The 6,231-nt window shown below is 31.7% G+C and overlaps 1 non-coding gene across 1 annotated transcript; it reads left to right on the top strand.

Annotated features, from left to right (window-relative positions):
- Nucleotides 1–679: 679 nt before the first annotated feature.
- LOC126007933 (small nucleolar RNA SNORA51) lies at nucleotides 680–812 on the top strand. Its single transcript, XR_007495402.1, has one exon. It is a non-coding gene; the product is annotated as a small nucleolar RNA SNORA51 (small nucleolar RNA).
- The last annotated feature ends 5,419 nt before the right edge of the window (nucleotides 813–6,231 follow it).

Genomic DNA, 6,231 nt, shown 5'->3' with positions numbered 1-6,231 from the left:
ATTATTTATAACACTTATGGTACACTTGTTAGGAAAGTTAGAGTCAGAAACCCCAACCCCCCCCCAAAAAAAAGTCAGAATTTTTTTCTCTATATATCTAATAATATCTAATATGAGAAAGAAGTATAAAATAATTACTTCTAAAAACTTGCTTTAGAATTTTAGATGGATATTGTGAATGATTTTTTTTCTTATTTGAGGCTTATTCTTTTTATCCTATACTTGATAATTTTGGTTTTCGCATGGCAAGGCTTCTTTAACAAATATCACTCACTTTTTATTTAAATCAACCTATTGAATAATCATGCTATATATTATAATAACAACATAAAACAATTTCTTATTAAAAATAAGAAATTTTTATGATTAGAAATATATAAAAATGCATAAAATAAAAAATTTATGTTTTTACCCAAAATACTACAGTGAAAGATATGTAAGCCATTATGAAAAAAAAATTGTGTTTTTAATCAGAAATTTTCTTTGACTTACATGTATTATTATTATATCAATTATATTATATGTTATGTTATGTCACTATATTATGTTATATTAGTTTACCTCATTATGTTAATCAATTTTGTCCTTTAAATGAATGTTTACTTTAAAAAAAACAAAACAAAAAAAAACAACTTTAGTTTGCTCTGAAGAAAAAATAAATAAATAAAAGGTAAGATAAGGCCTCCCAAATCTTACCACAGGCTGTGTTCTTTACACTGGCTGTATAGAAAGAGTAGGTACAGTAAAGGCACCCCATATACACCTCAACACAGGCCCCTTGCCGGGTATGTATTGTGAATTGGGGGACAAAAAAAAAAATTTAAAAAATGCATAAATAACACTTTCTAAGAAGCATGAAAAGTTTTGATTTTCTACATTGTTATTTATTAATAACAATAAATTTGAACTGAGAGAGATCATAATAAGAAAAATATGTCAGAATAAGATACAAATATTAAATCATCTCACTTATATGTGGGTCTAAAGAAACAAACTAAGGTAACTAAGTCAACCTAAAATCAACTGGTAGATTCTTTTTTTTTTTTTTTTTTTTTGGTTTTTAGGTCATACCCGGCAGTGCTCAGGGGTTACTCCTGGCTCTATGCTCAGAAGTCGCCCCTGGCAGACACAGGGGACCATATGGGATGCCGGGATTCGAACCACCGTCCTTCTGCATGAAAGGCAAACGCCTTACCTCCGTGCTATCTCTCCGGCCCCAACTGTTAGATTCTTACCACAAAACTACCAGATGAGTGAGAGGTTACCATAAAGGCCAATAATATTGTAATTTTGAGGCTGTAGTGATTTATATGATATAGCAGCATAATTATAAAATATGTAAACTATACCTCAAACAACATACTAATATTATTCAAATTTGAGTTTTGAGGTAATAAACAAAATACTTACCTCGAAAATTTTAAAGGGGTCTTAGTAGTTTTAAATGAACCATTCACTCAGTATCACAAGATGTTTCCTCAACTCAAGTCTCATCTTAGAGCCAGTATTAGAAAAAAATCCACTTCCCTGTTCAGATGGATTGGACAAGTAGTATAACTGAGAAAAACAAATTTTTCCATCTGTCAACTGGAGAAAACTCTGTTTAAGAAGTTCTTTGCCAAGTGGGATTTTCCAGCAAAAGTGTTTGATTCCCCGTGGCTAGCCAATAATAGCAAAATTTCCAAAGCATTCAAAAGGAATTTTATGTGCACCTTGAGGTTTATTGAGCACAATTATTCCCACTAAGGGCTTTCAATATCTTATGACAGTAACTGATGAGCATTACTACGATACTGTCAAGTGATGCACCACTTTCTTTAAGGACAATTATCTTAAGACAACACATTTTATTAAATCATGTACCATTTATAGGAGTATCTTAGACTCTAATGCTATCATGTAAAATATATTTATTGGGGCTAAGGGGTTAGCTGAAACAGGTTTTTATGAGGACTAGAAAATGTACTATTGTTCTGTGTTTTATAAAAATTAACATTTATTTAGAATCTACCGTGAACCAGATCTGCTCAGAACTTCTACAAATGCTATCTTATTCAATTATTCATCCTATGATCCTGAAACAATGTAAAAAAGAAATAAAACAGGAATGAAAATTGACAATATAGTCATAGAGCAACTCCCTCACTAGCAATCAGATATAAGCTACAAAGTAGAAACTGTAATAGTTTTATGGGTCTCTGAGAACCTACAGAAAATTTCTAAGTTTTTCATGCTTCAGTTAAAAAAAATCTTAGGAAAAGGGACCTGTTACACTAGCTATCCAGGGGGTTAAGGGTAGAGGAATGGGATGCATGCTGGGAACAATGGCGAGGAGATGTCAACACTGGTGGTGGAAATTGCTCTAATTCACTGTACTATGTACCTAAAATATAACTTTAAAAGCCTTGTAATTTACATTGATCTCAATAAAAATGATTAAAAAACAAATAATATTTTCTTGTTTATAATTATTTTGATGAGTTAGATAATAAACATAAAATAATAATGATAATTAACATTTGCAACTTAAGGTTTGCAATGTATAATTATTACTAAAAATTATTACCTCATTAATTCTTTATAAACTATTAAGATATGTAGTACAATCATGTCTCTTTTATTGACACAAAAAGCAAAGAATGACTAAGTAATCTATCAAAGTCACACAGGAACTGAGTTAATATTGATTCATTATTCAACCTAGGCAGTTTAAGTTCTTGATTCTAGTATGAAGGATTCACTTGCTTCATGTAGTATATTTCAAAGTGTTTAATGAGGATTGGGGAGTATTGGACCATACCCAGAGGTGCTCAAGACTTACTCTGGGCTCTTTACTTAGGTATCTATCTCAGCACATGGGAACATATGCAGTATTGGAAATTAACTGCATGCAAGGTTACTTGCTGTACTGTCACTCTAATTGTTCCAAAATTAAACTAAAAAAATAACAAAATGAAAAGAATACAGTGAGATCTCAAAGAATGCTTTATGATGAAAAGTCTATACTTCTATACTTCGTGTATCCAGGTCCTTCTAATCTTCCGATTTTTCAGTATATGTTTACATTTTAATTGTGAAGCTTTTTTTGGAAAGGTACCCTTTTATGTTTTCAACCCACTTTTTAAATTTTACATATGAAATAAAACAATGCTGATGCTTCTAATCACCACCTTAACATAAGTTTTATTAAACAGTAAATTACTTGAAATAAAATGTGGATATCCTTTATCTTAGAGCTAAATTCAGTGTCCAACTACACAGAAGGTCATAAGACCTCCTTGCTGGTATTTCTTACGTTACTTTCATTGTTAGCTATTGTTGTTGCCTCTAAAGGACCATAAAAAGCCTTAAGAAACCTGTTTTTTGAGGGCACCTGTATTTGTATCTCCCTAATCAATCTCGTGGTTAATTTCATATTCAATCCTGTTGTCTGCTGGGTGCTCTGTGTTCTAACATCCATCTCGGATTAATCTGAAACCATTTTTAAATATCAAACCTTAGCCTCACAAGGTTTGGCTAACATTAGGCCTGTTTTTCAAAACTGTATACTAAAATCATTCTGGAAGGGTGCTGGCTACGTCCTCGGGCATGCTATTGTGCTTGCAAGTCAGCTATTTTGCTCAGTCTGTGGTCCCAGAGCGGCTCGGACAGGCTGCTGCTCCGCTGAGTCTCTGTAGCAGTTGGCCGCCAACAGCTCTCTATGGGGAACTGGAGAATGGAAAGGCAGCCAATCATGCATAGTGTAATTTACATCTGATTGATGAAGGTCTAAGAATCACAGAAACAATTAATTTGTATCAGGACTCCTCTGGGCCAAAAAGTAAAAGATTGTACCACTAGTACCCAATGTTAATTTTTGCCTTGATCAATCACCTGCCTTTCCACATTTACTTTGTTTTCAGAATTAACTTTTGCAATGACAGACGTTAAAAGATGCAGAAAAAAAAGAAGAGCTTCTGGAACATCATGGAAAACAGTCATTGATAAAACTCACTGGTAACTACACTACATTATCCCTTTCACAATTTGATAATAGTTAGGCATTTTCTTTGCAACTGCAAAGGAGAATTTAAAACTTTTAAAAAAAATAACACTTTGTTTTTATTCATGTAAGAAAGATTACAATGGCCAGGAGAAAGAAAAAAGAATAGTGGCTACTTCTCAGAAGAGAACAACAGCAGGAGCAATTTAAAATAAAAATAACTAAAGATGCCTTAACTTTATAGTTAAAAATGAAATGAAAATTGCAAAAGCAATTTGTGGCAGGAAGCCTTTAAAATGTTCTAAGGATTGTTCTTATTTTGCATAAGGCATGGCCAATCTTTAAATCCATTAAGAATATATATATTTATGTATATATATATATCTGATTCAACACATCTATTGCAAGCAGAAACCCTTCAATTATGAAATTGTAGAGGGATGGTCTTATAGTTTCATCTAATTACAGGAGCAAACTACAAATTAATAAACTTCATATAGTATTCTAATATATTTTCTTAATATAAAATGTGATGGTTAAAACTGGGAATATCTCTCTATTTTACTTTTCTTGGAATGTAGTTGCCCTTTACTTGCAACAAAGCAGAAAACAATAGAAAAAAAGCACCCATCATTTCTTACTGATCAAATGATTTTTAGTGTTAATCTTGTTACTACTTTATTTAACATAAATATAATATTTTTATTTAGTCAGCAATTATGCAATATTGCCTCCAAATCTTCTAGGTGCAGAAAATGAATAAAAGAGAAGTAGACATAAATCATATCAGAGTATTCAATAGATGAAAAAAATATTAGAATCCACAATGGCCTAAAGGGTAGCTCTTGGGATTTCCAAAAGATATGGATTTCTAAATATAGTAAATGTGCAGTATTAACTTTTTCGATAATTTTGGTTGTTTCTAACTAAACAATCTTTAACAATGTAAAATATAGAGGATAATGAATCCTGTTACATTTAATGCTATTTACATTTCAGATATTCATTAATGTTTCATAGTAAAATGAGTGTGTGGTGTATTTTGCCAATTATTTTTATTTAAAAATCATTTTAATAGCAGAAAATTAAAGCAAACACTTATACTGCTATAATTTAGAAAAATAGAAACAGCATGGTAACCAAGGACGGACCACTGTTCTATCCCCTGGCATCCCATATAAGTCCCCAAGCCAGGAGCAATTTCTGAGCATATAGCCAGGACTTAACACCTGAACGTCACCAGGTGCGGTCCAAAAAGAAAAGAAAAAGGAAAAATAAAGGAAAATATAAACTTATTGTTAAACATAGTCTTTGAAAAACAAATTTCTCTAATTTTGTCATGCTTCTTCATACTTTTGAAAAATTGTTGGTTTTTCTGGAAATTCCACCCAAAAGAGTGAAATTGAACTTTTGGGGGATATTTAAAAATAATTTTCCGTCCATTCACATATCAAAAATTAATTGAATTCTGAAACACTTGTCTATCATTTGGGAAAAACTAGTCTACAGTATAAAACAATGTGAAAATCTGACGTCAACAATACTTATCTTTAAACTGAGATAAGGTTGCTATTACCTAACTAGTCAATAGTTAGGTTACTAGTTGTCATTATTCCTATTCAATCCAATTTCATGTACAATAAGAATGAGAATCTCATAAATGATTTTACAATATCCTTATAGCCTCTTCCTATGGATACGCATATAATATCTTGACCATGAATATGTTCCTGTTATCCTTTCCATAACCTAACCTATGCATTAATATCACAACTCTTAAATAACACTTAGTTTCAGTAACTTTGTTAGCACAAGAAATTGGAAAAAATATACTTACATTTCATTGATGTGATGAATAATAAAATATGGATTTCCAGCTTTACTCAGGTAGGTTTTATCAGTAGTAAAGAGAGAAGGGAAATAAAAGCCTTTCCTGTTTATTTAGTGAGCCAGTTACCAACTTGTTAGTCTCTTATTTAACGAAGTAAACAATTATTGAGGCTGAAACTCAATTCCATGTCACACAGTCATAGAAGCCAGGTGTTACAGATACCTACTTGTTAAACATTGAACATTTAATTTTCATCTTAACACACCACGCATCTAACCTCACTATTTAATGGCAGTGATTTAAAACCTTTATAAAGAATAGAAATGTTTATTTAAATAAAGAAAACTTAGGGGCCAGAGCATTGATGCAAGCAGTAAGGTGTCTGTCTGACTTGAGTGTGCTTGCCTAGGACGGACTG

The sequence above is a fragment of the Suncus etruscus genome, chromosome 4 (assembly GCF_024139225.1).
Source record: "Suncus etruscus isolate mSunEtr1 chromosome 4, mSunEtr1.pri.cur, whole genome shotgun sequence".
Classification (NCBI taxonomy): Eukaryota; Metazoa; Chordata; class Mammalia; order Eulipotyphla; family Soricidae; genus Suncus; species Suncus etruscus.
This window is presented reverse-complemented; position numbering and strand designations above follow the sequence as displayed.